This window comes from Lactuca serriola, chromosome 9, assembly GCF_051521515.1.
Source record: "Lactuca serriola cultivar US96UC23 chromosome 9, Lser_US96UC23_V15, whole genome shotgun sequence".
In the NCBI taxonomy this organism is placed as follows: Eukaryota; Viridiplantae; Streptophyta; class Magnoliopsida; order Asterales; family Asteraceae; genus Lactuca; species Lactuca serriola.
The window spans coordinates 110,720,424-110,736,449 of NC_136416.1; the positions used below are offsets into that span (position 1 = coordinate 110,720,424).

Here is a 16,026-nt window from a genome sequence, read left to right on the forward strand (position 1 = left end):
TCACAAAATTAATTCTTAATTGATTCTTGACTATATTAATTAAACAATATGATTTCTCCTTTAATATATTATTCTTATAATATATTAATAAATCATAATTAATCCTCTCTCTCCATAATTCATCCTATCAAGTTGCTTTGGTGAAGGCAACCCAAAAGGATCATGCACCATCGGGTCAAGTACAAACCAAAATAGTTATGGACTTAGACACTAATCCAACAGTCTCCCACTTGAATACGTCTAATAACTATTCTGCGTATGACTTCAGATCCTGATCTGCAATCGTAGCTTTCAAAAGCCGCTGTCAACTCTGATCCTATCAGAAGCGTGTCCTTTAGATAAGGGATCATATATTCCTCCATTCTAGATATCGGATAGACTAAGACATGGATTTAAATCATTCTCTCTGTCTATGTGTTGTTTCCCGATTTCCGATTTATGACGACTGACAACAGACTACAATTGAACACATCAAATTAGTCCCAGCTTGGCCAAGCGCTTAGGTGTCATCACTAAATCATCGAGGGCCCCACATATATCGCTTTTATCCCACTTTGGGTAAAAGGAACCGATAAACTTCGATTCAATGCTCGCTTGCACTCACTCACTGAATCACACACAACAATACGTTTTATAACACCAAGTTACTGGTGCGTTTACATATTATCAATGTGTAACCGACTCGCAGGATACAACTTACACATCTCGGTTTCAAGAATATAAGATATTATCATCTCACCAATCACTCGTGATAAAATCCATGAAGCGATCCAAGTGAGCGTGGGTTTAATCCAATGCTTAAATCATATTTATAAGCACTCATGAACGTTGCAGAAAACATTTGCTTATGTTTAATACACTTTAGACAATCCACACACCAATTCACGATAGTCTTCATTCATACCTACTTCCAACATATGAACGACTGTGGATTGTTCGAATAATTTGATTATTCTGAAATAATTTAATTATTCAGCTTTGGGTATAAATAAAACATTTTATTTAATCACCATATTGATTACTCATTATTTGTTGTTCCGGGTAATCAATTTCTTACTTGAATTATAACAACAATTGTCCCATGCTCTTAGCATGCACACTATCTTTACCTATGGTCCTTACTTTGTGAAATAGTATAATTGAATAACATTTTTAATCACACTCATTTCATAATTCCTAATCCATTAGTGTAAGAATACAAAATTCTTGCCACTACTAGAATATGTTAGATTCTAACATTTTATGCAACAGTCCTTTTCGTAATGTCATGGCACAAAAGTCACCAAGACTCGGCCAATGAAATTACAAAAATACTCTAATGGAAGACAATTCCATAGTGATGAAGTCTCACATTCAAAGTATATTCCTTTGAACATCCTTCTTGCATAAAAGATTCTAATCTAGACATTTATTCTCGATATCCAACTCCCAATATGGAAACGTTTCCATATTTTCCACATGACAACTCATTCTAAATAGAATCTTATCTATTCATAATAATGTCAATATGGTTCATCCATGACTATACTTTCAATTGTCCACAAGCGACCAATCTTTGGCGAACCTTAGATTGTCCTTGGCAGTTGTTTAATTATTTTAGTCAAAACCGGTTCTATTTCCTTTTTCCCTCTAAATGCCCCAGGCATTTGGAAAATTTTAGAACAGTCGAATATTATAGCATATGCAATCGATCCTATACCCGAAGCATATGGGATGCAATTCATAATAAAAACATGATACTTTATCAGTTTCTTACTATAATATCGTCATAATATTTCTATTTGTCGTGTTCTCAAAAATTCAAACTATGAAGAGGGATGCCGTAATCATACTCGTATTTTGAGAATGCAAATAATAAATATACCCTTGACTAAATACAATTAAATTTCGCGATCTAAGCTTAGATTGAAAACGAAGTATAACATTCTCTCCCTTAGTTATAGCAAAAACATCTCTTCAACCCCTGCAACCTTGCAAAGTGAAACTTTTGTTTTTCTATAATTAATATTGCCAACTTGCAATACTTAAATAATAATCATGCTCCCACTAACATGATGATTATATTCATTCCAGCATAACCCTTATGCTCCCACTAGCTTTGACACGTATTTAGGAACCAGCTAAACTTCTAGGAATCAATACTTATTGACTTCCAAAGTTCATTGTTTCTAATACGATATGCTTCGATAAGCCTTTATCTAAGCTTCTCAAAATCACACACCTTTCCTTATACAGCTCATATGTGTGTCTAAACTAATTCAGATATTATTTTACTAAGTCCTAAATGTTCAGACTAATTGCCAAATCTCACAATTCGAACTATGAAAAGGGATGTCGTAATCATAATCGAATTTGAGAATGCAATTTACATAATTGCTATCTCCTTAAAATCTCTCTTAGTGAAAGCGTTTCCTCACAATCATTTTCATGAAGGACAGAAACCTTATGACACTTAGATTTTATGGTGTATGTGTTCCTATCCATGTGAAATTACCATAATCGAAAGATAATGATTGTGACAAATTCAAACGCTTATGGACAGAACTTGTTTGTTCTTAATTTCTTGCATCAAGGGTCCCACCATTGCTTCCAAGTTATCTAGCAGCTCACCTATGCCAGTCAATGTACTTTCATTGAACAAGGTGTTTGCCCTTATACAACCTATTGAGAACTCATAGAACTCATATGCATAATCACTCAACTGGATTGGCATAGAAGTAAAATTTGTCAACACGATAGGTTACAAACCCCAAGTCGTGTGCTAGTGTTTAATAATAGGTTTACTCTTGATTAGTTCTCGAAACTTTTCAAGATCATTTAGACTCCCACTAAACTCTTGACATATAAGATTCTCTTATGAAGAAACATTTCTTCACAAAACAAATATCCAAGAGTTAGTGTGTGTCTATATCAAGACATTACACATATTTGGTTTTAGTTGGTCTTTGTCTTCTCCATGACATCACAACTTATCAATTTCAAACATGCAAGAGTAGGAAAAGCAATTTTCTACTTCACATTTGATGAGTGTGTGTCACTCAATTCACAATCTTGGAGTATGATTCTAAGACTTGATTTTGGAATGAAGTATGACTCATTCTTTTCATTTAACCATTTCAACAATTTCTGATTCCTCATCTTAGCCATACCAGTGCACTAATATGTGTGACAACCCGAAATTTCCATTCTTTACAAACCATATCAAGACAATAGAAGTAGAACAGTTACAGTGAAAATTCAGACTCTGAGTGTAAGTTTAGCAGTTTTCAGGATTTACACTTAAGGAGATATTAGGAGAGTGGTTGCACTAGGGTTTTGTGCAACACTGTTATTCCAATACTCTAAGACATTAGAATTCGTTCCAGGAATAAAAATATTTTCTGCCAAAATATCTCAGGACTATAAATAGAATTCTGAACTAAATTGGTTCATTTGTTGAATTCCATTTAGAGAAAAGCCAAAATTCTCTCTCACGGATCTTCGGGTTTTTATCCCAAATTGTGAGTAACTCTTTCTAGTAGTGTTAGAAAGCTTTAAATGTGTTCATAACATAGATTACATAGCTAAATCATCCGATTTAGGAGTTTACTCCCCAAGGTGTTCTTGGGCGGTAAACTCCTGAAACCAAGCCTAGATTGTCCCCCGTGATTTGTAACTACCTTGGACTTGTATAGGAGTGTGTTAAGGACATGAAATCAACCAAGAATCACCCAAGTTTGGGATTTCACGGCCCAAGAATATCTTAGGCCGTAAACTCCAAAAAGAAGGCTCAAATGGTGCTTTTAAGGCACCTAAGGCTTAGGCTTAGAAAAGGACAAGTACCCTAAAGTGTTTATAGCCTAGAAAACATAAGGAAACACAAGGAAAAAGGAGTTTACGGCCAAGAAAAACTCTTGGGCCGTAAACACCTAAAAAGGGGTCAAATGACACCCTAACTCCTTCCTTATGCCTAGAACCCAACATAGATCATTACCTAGAAATGTTTGAGACTTGAAAACACCATAACCACCCTCCCAAGGGAGTTTACGGCCATAAACTCCAAGGGAATATGGTCCCATGGCCGTAAACTCCTTAAAGGAGTTGATATGGCACCCAAACACTTGACTTAGCCTTGAAACAATTCACCACATGAGTTGTATAATTATTAGACTTCAATTAGGGGCTTTGTTGAGAGTTTACGGCCAGGAGTTTACTCCCCTGGGCCGTAAACTCCAAGGCATATGGTCTTTAGACCATAAACTCCCATTAGGGGCATTGCACTCCTTTGTTGCAACCCTTTAGCCTCCTAGCACTTGACCAAAAGTGTTTTCCTCGCGTTTAAATGGCTATACTTGTATAATTAGTGTTTTAATCACTAATTATTTATATACATATGTCTTCATATGTAATTAGGATCATTGTGTGTGTCTAAAGACTTCACTTGACACCAAGCACTTGTCCGATCCTTCCTTACGATAACAGTCCGTTCAATTCCAGTCACTTACTGCAGGTGAGTTCATACCCCTTAACTAATGTTTTAAACTATTTTTAAATGTTTTATGAGGGGGGATACAATTAGAATCATGCTACTTATTATGTCAATCACATGTGATTAGTAAGTAGAATTATGCTACTTATTACATCAATCACATGTGATTAATATACAACATTCAAATGATTTGGCTACTCATTAGCCGTTTTACCAAACAGTTTCCTTCAAATGATTTTTATAAACATTTTATATGTTTTAAATTCCTTATTACACTGTACCTCTTACTCTGTATATCACATTTCAAACTTATTTACAACTGTGTTTCAAACAAATGTTTCTATATACAAAACTGTTTTATCAAACCCATGCCTTCAAACTGTTTTATAGATTGACATCAAGTCGATCGATTCTTTAAATAATATTATTGTTCAAATGTTTTACAAAACTTATTTATGATTTTATATTATAAATTGCATGCCTTTATATGTATAGTTATATAAGAAATGTTTAAAAGACTTAGGAAGGCTATCCACCCTATTTCCTTTTCGCGCTTGAGATGTGGTCTTGTGGGATATCGGGCGCTCGTCCGAAGGTTGTTTAAATATTAATTATATATCATGTGTACATATATAGTCATAAAAGGTCCTTCCAGTTCATCCCATGTCCTTGGGTAGCAAGGGTATACATCCATGTCTATTCGTACCAGATAGATTACTAGTAAACTACCATATGGGTAGTTTTAGGAAGATACTAGAACAATTACTAGAACGCGATATCATACAATGAGTCAGTTCATTCATGAGTCAATACTTTCTAGAACATTACAGTACATTACATATACAACTATATTAGGAAGAGAACATATACAACTATACTAGGAAGAGAACATATACATCTATACTAGGAAGAGAACATATACATCTATACTAGAATGATTACATTACTATACATGCTAGGTAAAGAGCACGTATATTACAGCTAGAACAGTTCATTACATTACATATACAAGAATACGTTAATTACTGTGATTTAAATCGGAGCATGACTTAAATGTCATGACCCAAGTTGTAGCCAGAGTCTCTTGGAGGGAGAGTGTGAGTTTGCGTATAGATCTATACTGGATTGACAATCCTACACCTTGCTGCTAGCTACAGCCGGACCTGCAGGTCTGCGGGTGCCAAACGTCATTCCGTTATTACGACCATTCGTATGTCGTTGTTATCAGTCAATAGTATGGTGCGATTTATCACATAATGCCTTAATATAAATCCGGTTTAAGGTAGTTAGTACGGCAGTAGTTCTTATAGCACTACACCATAGTACTATTTCATTTTCCCATTACATTCACTTCGTGAACATTCACCCGACGCACGGTAATGTAGAAACTATATTTTTGGATAATGATAGTTATACTTGGGAAAACACATACTCTTACAAGAGACACACATTCAGAGCAGTCAGGTCTTGATAGAAGACTACATTCAGAACAGTTAGGTCTTGGTAGAAGACACCTTCATATACTAGTAGGAATCATAGGGATTTCTAGGGTTTTCCAAACACTTACAGTTCATATACACTTTCAATACTTACAATACATATACTTACAAATTCTTACATACAAATTAAGTCACTAAAATACTTATGATCTCACCAACTTCAAAGCTGATACTCGCTTTCAAAATTACTTGTATCCTCAGGTCATCATAGACAGGTATCGATGCAAGGAGAAAGGAAGATGGAGCTTGTTCAAGACTTATCTTTCATTTTGATTTATGCTTTAGTATTTATCAAAATTTGACAGAACATATTTGTATAATAATTATATTATTAATGCAATGGATGATGTTGTTACTTGTTTACTACTTTTCATTGTTGTGATACTGTACATGACGTCCTCCGCCCCAGAACGTTTCCGCCGTTCTTGGTTTTGGGGTGTGACAATATGTCCTTAGAGGGTCAATTGTGATATGGTTCTTAATTATTAAGATGATCATAAAACGATACAAAAGTATTCTCCCTTCTTCTTAGATTGGAGAAACTTTTATCTTTCTGCCTAATTGATTCTTCTTATTCGTTCTGCCATTCACTGAAACTTTTCAATGATTCAGAATTCCACTTAATCTTGTAAGCATAACCACATTTACTAGACTTTTAGTAAATTATGAAGAACAGTTTTATTGTTATTTGTGGTGGACTTGACTGGCGCACAACATTGTGTTCTATTCCTTTAGTCCTTTACTTGACTCACATACTTGTATGATCAAGGAATTAGTCTTAATTTCCTAAGTACCAAAATTTTCGTACATCACATGATTCAAATCATATGATTCCAAGTTTCTGTCCAATTGAAACTTGGGTGATGGGAATCTTTCTTTACTTAGAAAATTTTGACACTACCATAAATAACATAACTAAGAATCACATCCATTTATAGAAATACACAAACATCAATTTTTCACAACGATTTCATATATTGCAAGGATATACGTAAATAAGATAAATTAAAATTTATTTTATTCATAAAAGCAGCGGAAAACATGTCCTTACAATGCAAGATCAACTGAAAAAATATGTAATCAAATATTCCTAACAACTCTATCATAACTTTCTAAGCTCAAAATCTGATCTTTGAATCAATGCGATCGTGATCCATTTCTTCGTGATCAAACTCATCTTGCTCTTCCATCAAACTTCCTCTCTTTTCACTGATCCTGCAAAACATTCAAATGCAATCTTATCACATTATGTATTAAGAATCAATGAATAGGAACTTAATGGAGTTAGATGGTGGATTTTACCTGAAGTAAAGCCATACATCTTGACTCTCCCATATCTTAGATCTCTCAGGTAGACAGGTCAGCTTCGTCTCCAATGCCCCTTCTCTTAGCAATAAAAGCAAATTGACTCTTTTGGAACAGCACACAGAACTACTTCAGACTTTGCCCTCTTCTTATGATCAAACTTTTCAACCATAGCATGCCTTTCGTTGCCATTGCCTATGTCCATAGAGGTCCGGAAGGCAGATTCACCAATCAACTTTGCTTTTCCAGTGCGCCAAATCATCGCTGATTCAGCAGCAATGAGCAAATAGGTGAGATCGATGAGGGTCACGTCGTGGTCTATCATATAGTACTCTCTTATAAACTCACTATATGAGTCAGGAAGCGACTGAAGAACCCAGTCAACATTCATATCCTCACAGACAACAGATCCCAACATTCTTAACCTATCAATGTGTGACTTCATCTCTAGGACGTGTGCATACGCTGACTTTCCTTCTTCATGTTTACTTGCCAAAAGGGCTTGAGTGAGTTTGAACTTTTCAAGCCTTTGAACTTGTGGGTTAGAGAGAACAATAGGAGGAGGTGGAGGAAGTGAAGCATGATCTCGTGTTCCTCGATTGAATCGTGGAATATCATCTTCATGTGGAAAGCTTGTTCCACGGGATTTGGGAAGACCATAGTTGTCATACTTAGATATCTACAAAACGGGAGAAAATTCAAGTTAGTTGATTGATTGAGTCCTTAATAAATCACCCAAATAAGATATTAAGGCTAAGACCCAACACAATATTCCACAACTTGGGAGAGGGATGTCGTAACCCAAATTGTAGAATATTTGAAGGTAAGTGAATGACGATTCACTAATTTTCCACCATGAAAAACGAAAAAGAGATTAGGTTTTAAATATATTGAAAAAACTCCTAGATCCTTTGAGATCCATTGAACTTTTCAATGGCATGTTTAAATCTCGATATGCCCCTCGATTTGTGACTGGGATGCCGAGGATCACAAAACAGGGTGTGAATAACCATGCAAACTTACATGGTGCCCCCAATGTTACAGTCACCTATTCGATGTGCCGGTTAACCACACACGCTCCACCGATCTATGACTAACATTGAGTCACCCTTTGCAACCTTTGCTTAGAACCATTTAGTGTGCCGATTAACCACACACGCTCCACTAACGTCTTCGCAAGGGTACAAAGTGTAATTTCATGGAATTGCATCAAATTCACTTTTGCCTAAAGTAACTAAGATTGGGAATTTTTGTATAAAATATTTAGTTACTTTATACTTCATTATACTTTTAATGGAAAGGGTTTTCCCTATCCTACCCATTCGGCTAACGACCCTCCACTAATCAAGGAAGCAGTGGCTGAGAGTGGACACCCATTAAACGGCCATTTTATAGGCCATAACCTTATACCCCACTTATAGATCGGCTTCGTGAATGAGGCCTACTAACGGTAAGACTAGCAGTTTAAGTTATACATATATAATATTAGACTTTTAATGTTATATATAGTATAAGGGTGTATTTTACACTTTTAAAATACTAGGTGGTCTAATTTAATATATTATAATTTTAATTTAATTAAATGTAAACCATATCACTATGGATTTATTAACTCTCTTTTAATTATACACTTAATTAATTTAATAAAACCATAAGGGTGCAATTTGAACTTTTTCAAAACTTAGGGTTTTAGAATTTAACATTTTAAAAATTAAACTTTTTAATTGAAATTTAAATTCCAAAACTTGAGGGCAAGTTTTGAAACATTTCAAATCATTAGGGTTTAGAATTTAAATATTTCAAAATCAAACCTTTTAATCAAAATTTAAATTCCAAAACTAGAGGGCAAGTTTTGAAACTTTTCAAAACATTATCAAGAACATTCTAGATCAAATAACAAATTATAACAATTAAACAATTAATTTGTGATTATCTAAATATGACATAATTCAATTTCTTGCAAGATAATCCATCAAATAATTCAAATAAATCAAGTTTATCACATAAGACAATGATTATCTAATTAATTTGACAATTATCTACTATTCTAGCAAAGATAATCAATACCAAACATAAAAACTCGTATTTTAAGTGTTAAAACCGTTTTTGGTATCTTATCCAAGCCAAATCAGCAAAAAAATCCCGAACATACCTCTGTCTGACCCTTGGACTCACCGAGTCAGGGACCGGACTTGCCAAGTTCATCCACTGACTTGCCGAGTCAGTCAGGAAGAGGGCAAATAAATTCAATTTTCAGGCAAAGAATGAGCAAATATGCATCAAAACATTAAACAAACAGCCATAGTCTCTGATACCACTGATGGGTTTTGAGCAATACATCATTCCTATGGTGTACATGCAAACCCTAATAGCTTTTGGATCTAGTTTGTCTAATGAACATGCAATTGAATATCCAAAGCTATAAACCCTAGATCTAACATATTATAAACTGAATTAGGGTTTAGATAAATACTTTTGATTGTTATGTACTAATAACAATCAATTCCTTGCTTTGATTGGTTTCAGAAAGCTTAGTGCCTCAAGTGTTGCACCTCTAATGGAATCACAAACACCATAAGCAATAAGGATGAAGAAGAAAGAGAACGAGAACTCCAAAAACGTTCAAAAACCCTCTTGAAAAGATTAGCCATGTTTTTGGGGCCTTAGGGGTCTTTATATACTTAGGCTATTAGGGTTTTGCACTTAGGAAACCCTAATCTGACTGTTTAGGCCATAAGCAGCCCATGAACTCCTTTTATCATATCCCTTGGACGAATTCCTTATGGGCTTCCCATAGAATTCGTCCAACCGATATTATTAGGTAATCCATAGCCCAATTGCAATTATCTTATAACTACAATTCCAGTCCCCTTAAGTTTAATTAATCTCTTTTAGTCACAAAATTAATTCTTGACTAATATTAATTAAACAATATGATTTCTCCTTTAATATATTATTCTTATAATATATTAATAAATCATAATTAATCCTCTCTCTCCATAATTCATCCTATCAAGTTGCTTTGGTGAAGGCAACTGAAAAGGACCATGCACCATCGGGTCAAGTACATACCAAAATAGTTATGAACTTAGACACTAATCCAACAAGAAGTTGATAATCTGGATGATGAAATATTTAAGGAAGAAAAATTTATATCTACTGAACCATCGTTATATTCAATAATATTTGAGATTTGTTTTGAAGAGTCTAGTGGTTTTGGATCGATAACATTTTGTAAGTTTCAATTACATGATTGAGTTATATCAGACCATTTTAATCTTTTTGGTGTGTGAACTTTGGTATGGTTAGTATTTGCTTCAAAAACAATTGTTACATTTATAGGACTTGATAAACGTGTTTTCGGTTCAAGTGTAGTTGTCATAGTCTTGTAACAAACACGATAAATTATTGCTAAAGGTTTTGTATCATCTTTAAATTCTAAATTTTTTGTTTCTGTAGTGAACACCAAAGTATCTAAAATATTTTTATCAAATAATCCTACAGAAAAATTTGGATAACAATTGAAATAAATAGGTCCGTTAGCAATATTTGTTTCAGCCACAGCTAAAATAGAATTTTGAAAATCTTTATGTCTCTTGTTGTAACAATTGACAAATTATGACTACAACTGACGATCAGTTACTGAAAGCGTTGGTATAATATAGACCAAATGTACGATACACTAAGGTTTATTAAATAAGTTTAAATGATATTACACTTAATTGCTCGAAAATCCATATTTTGAAATGAAAGATTTATGGTTTTTCATTCAAGTTCATTTTAAACGTTAATATACAATAGGTAAATAGTGGCATGAAAACCGTAGAATTATACCAGACTAAACGTGAAACCCTAAATAATTAGTTTCGATATGGATTCATTTGTGGTTAAGCCATTTCGAGTATAATTTAAATTTCCAATCCGGTTTATGTGAATTTTAACGGTGGAAATAGCCCAACAAAAAAAAATGTGTACATCAATATATATGTGTGAGGAACCTATTTTTATAAACAATTAAAGTGTAAGCTTTAAGTATTTATTAAATACACTGATTACAACTATATGTATCTATTCAAATAAATATGTATGTACATATACAGGCATAAGTCCAAGTAGCAAGATACTAATACATACATAATAAATTTGGCACCCCTATATCCCAAAAATCTCGATCTAAATATACAACTTATGAATGTGTATGAGCTCACATATCTCATTCTCACTTAGATTTGAACGTACCAAATGCAATTTAATAAAAAAAAAAAGATATATGTTGAGAGTATAATGAACATCTAATAATCTCTCTCATTCATTATCTGTGTGTCTCAACTCAACCAAAGTTCACACATGCATGAAATCCAATAAGATATTGCAAGAGTACTCCCCAAATCCTATATCTGATCATATTGTACCAAAAGTCTCCCAAAAATCTACTTGAGATCATGAATTTACAGCTAGCAATCATTCTCATCTTCTTCCTCGCTCTAACCTATCAAGCTCTCTCATCTTTCAGCCCCTTTCTCCATTTGAAGCTTAGAACCGAGAGTAAGAAAAGAGCTGTTACTCTCCTTTCAATCCAGTTTCCTTCCACCTGCAATTGTCGAGTAACAAACCCAATCACCCATCTAAACCTGTTGATCAAGCACCATTGGTTTACAGTCAAAATAAAAAGATAAAGAAGAAGGAACCAGTGAAGCTGCCGGCTATGGCAGCCCTCCTCCTCCTCCTCTCCACTTGTTCCCATCGAGCACAACCAAAACAAACCCTTTTATCGCTACTGCTGCTCCTCGACTCCACAGCATGCAGCAGACGAGAGAAGCACTGGAGCTACCCCCTTTCCTCCTTGTCATCGGAAGCTGCACCATCGAAGGATGAAGAACCGATAGAAGGAGATCGTTGACAGATCGACTGCTCTCTTCCCACTCACCACCGCATACAACAGCAACAGCCGCCGACTGCCGCTTTTTCCTCCCAATTTCCTTCGCAAATCACACCGGAGATGCCTCCTGCTTCTTGTGGCTGCATGACCACGAACACCCATCCACTCGATCCATGATTGTCGGTGACGGAGGTTCGACCAACAAAGGAGCGCCGGACTCGATGGACCCCTCCCTTTTTCTTTGGAGTTTCCTATCGGAAAAATGAGGCAACCAAGAACCGCCGAAGCACCCTTGATCTGCCTCCCGCTACTTCTTTTCGTCTTTCCTCCCTGATCAGATAAAGACGAAGACTAAGGATCGAAGATCCTTTTTCCCTCATTTGTAGTTGCTTGATAATAAACCTCTTGTATTGCTCTTTGGGATCGATTGCCACCACCTGAGTCACGTGTTGCTGCCGTTGATCTCCTCTTCCATCGAAACAATCACCAACCAGTCCGCTACCCTGTTGTTCATTGCCCTTCGTCCGTTCTTTCCTTTCCTCTTGATCAGAAGAGGAACAAATACCTAAATCTAATTGTTTGTAATTAATGACCCGAATCAGGACCCATATGTTTAGGTTATTACCAAATCAGTCCCTCGTGGTATTAGTTTTGGATAGATCAGCCCTCTTTTGTATTAAAAGGCCAAAATAGCCCCCTGGTACAAGTTATTACAAATAAGGTCCCATTTGAATTAGTCATTACAAAATAGTACCATTTGATTTACACATTACAAAACAACAATTTTCAAATATAAAGTATTTCAAAACAAGTCCCTTTAGTTTAAAATATTACAAGAATAGTCTCGGGCTTTGTTTTAGTTCAGAAAGACATAAGATGCTGTTTCTCAAGAAAAGCTGCAACAAATAAACCGACTGCAGCCAAATCGAGATCACGCATCGAATGTGAGTTTCTACGGCCCCTCTTTTACTGTTTTAATATTTTGGGAGGAGAATATATGCGTGTCTATTAAAGTTTGATGATTTTCAAGTTTTATATACAAAATAGCATCATACTTTATTATTGGTCAAAAGTTTATGATATAGCAATCTAAAAATGTGATAAATCAACAATAAATCTATTAAGTTAAAATAGATTGTTAAAAGATGATATATTTATACTATACGTAAAATATAAATATAGATATTGAGAAAATTCTTAAGATTATAAGTAGATTGTTATAATAACACATGTTGATATTATAAGTCACACGAATGATGATTGCATATGTATAAGTTGAAGTATCTCATGGAAGCACGAAAAGGTATAAAAATGACCAAAACTTATTATTCGCGTATAAAGCGAAAGTACATTGTCATAATTGATGGAATGATTAAATTCATGAAATTATATGATTGTTAGTTAAACTTATAAGATTTAACTTTTAATACATATATAAGGTTATGTATAAATGAAGTGAGAATTTATTAATATATTTTTATATTAATTATAACAACATAACTTCGTTATACTAAGTTATTTATTCTTATCATAATAAATAACATGATCGACTTCAAAGCTTAAGAGTCGTTATTTACGAGATAAATACTTGTCGAGTATTGTATTTAAAGACTTTATCTTTATCCCAAATTAAATGTATTAAAATTATTCTCGCATAATTCATATAAAATATGGGGAATGTAGATCTACGGTCAATCCAAACTTGGATAAATTCATAATTTAGCTATTATGCTAATACAACATCGAAACCGTATCTTGTATGATAAATTCTTGAAGTTATAAGAATTTGAATTATCGTTTTCCTAAATGGTGAATAATGTTATATATCCAGTGAATTTAGAATGGATTATATAGGTTCATTATACCTATTCCATGTAGGTTCATCATACCTACCCCGTGTATTCCGTATAGGTTTATCATACCTATTCTATGTAGGTTTATCATACCTACCCCATGTATTTCGTATAGGTTCATCATGCCTATTCTATGTAGGTTCATCATACCTACCCCATGTATTCCGTATAGGTTCATCATACCTATTCTATGTAGGTTCATCATACCTACCCCATGTATTTCGTATAGGTTCATCATACCTATTCTATGTAGGTTCATCATACCTACTCCATTTACTCCGTATAGGTTCATCATACCTATTCCATGTAGGTTCATCATACCTACTTCATATATTCCATATAGGTTCATCATACATATTATGAATACCATATCCAATACCTTTGAGTTTCCATTATAAACTATTCCGGGTTTCGTGAAAGCTAAGATCTCAATACTTAGTAGAAACTCTCCAATATATAACCGTTAATCCTCGAGGGAACGACTAACATCGAGTGTAAGTGTCATATTATTGATCTTATACGGTACGACCGCCCGCCTGGAGTTGCTAGCTACAACTACATCTAACGAGATGAATTTTGGCGTTGACGTTAGCATTATCGAAACATTACCACGTGTTACAACGGGGTGAATGACTTTAGCACGCGCGCCTTATTATGGTGTCGGTGCATTAATAAAGTACAGTGTCACGAGTTCGGTTATGATTTCATTATAAAATCCCAGTTTTGTTTCGTTACCGTATAGAATCGATATTGGATTTATACGAGGTTTATGTTCACTCATTCCAGTTGAAAGAAACTGTATTTAGTGGGATAGCTTGTGACTCAGAGCGATAAGTGTCAGTACCAAAAATTAAGTCAGATAACATTTAATTAATATCATGACACGACACGACAAGATTTATTAACTTACATAAAATAAGTTATTTATATAAACCATTTGTTTTTATAAGAAAACACAATATTTATGTGGGAGGAGTCTACCCCACCGGCTAAGTGTCGGTTTTCAAATTAAGTCAGGTAATACTTAATTATTGCCACAATAGGATTTTACAAAGTTCATAAATTCAATACTTATGAATTTTTCATATAAATGATACAAATTCTTGTATAAGGTTTCAAGAGTAAAGTTGGTTACTTTATGTTCTCTCAAAGGGTAACATTTCCTATTTTTATATAATATGATATTCAAAATCTTTATATAAAAATGCATTTTGATATAAGTCAGAATTACATATATGTATTTTCCAACAACTTTGTACATTTGAATTTGAACAAATTGTATTTATGAATGAGTCATAACACATTGTTATAACTCAATTATTTTATACTTTTTATAGAAAAGTAAACATTTATAAAAGCCGGTCAACCAGCTAAATTTTATCAAACAATGTTGGGTATAAAAATACTCTGTGTCAAAACCTGTAGAACTCACCAACAATTTTGTTGACGTATTTTAATGCATGTATTCTCAGGTTATTTAGCAGGTCGGAAGTATTCGCTCAGAAGACTCTCCGTTAGTTATATTATATCTTTATAAACGCCGGATTGTCAGGCATGTGTCACGATTTAGCAATAGTCATTGTTAATGTAATTTCTATTTCGGTAATAATAGAAGATTATATTTGTACTGTTCAATGTATGTTTAATAACTGTGATTATTGATTTACGTCGCGCACCTCGACGTTTCCGCCGGCGGCCGAGGGTGTGACACTTGTCTCTTAAAAACAGGGACATCCATTCCAATTCTAAATAAAGGCTTGATAGCAATTTGGACTAAACCGACATGTAAAAATTTATATTTCATTCTATGCTCTAGAATAGATCGTGATGATAACAAATGTAAATTTTGTTGGTTTTGACCAATAGACAAAGTTTGTTCTGTCATTTTAATAGAATAACATTGAAAACAATCAAAAGTTCCTATTCTATATATATTGTATTAATATTAATTTTAGGTATTGTCCAATTATTCAAACTTTATTCTATGTTATTAACGGTTTCTTCAATAGAATTTATGTGATT

At 34.1% G+C, this 16,026-nt stretch overlaps 1 long non-coding RNA gene across 1 annotated transcript; it reads right to left on the reverse strand.

Annotated features, from left to right (window-relative positions):
- Positions 1–11,321: 11,321 nt before the first annotated feature.
- Positions 11,322–12,717, reverse strand: LOC145076701 (uncharacterized). Its single transcript, XR_013692762.1, has 2 exons — positions 11,961–12,717; positions 11,322–11,863 (listed from the first exon to the last, which is right to left on the reverse strand). It is a non-coding gene; the product is annotated as an uncharacterized LOC145076701 (long non-coding RNA).
- Between the last annotated feature and the right edge of the window lie 3,309 nt (positions 12,718–16,026).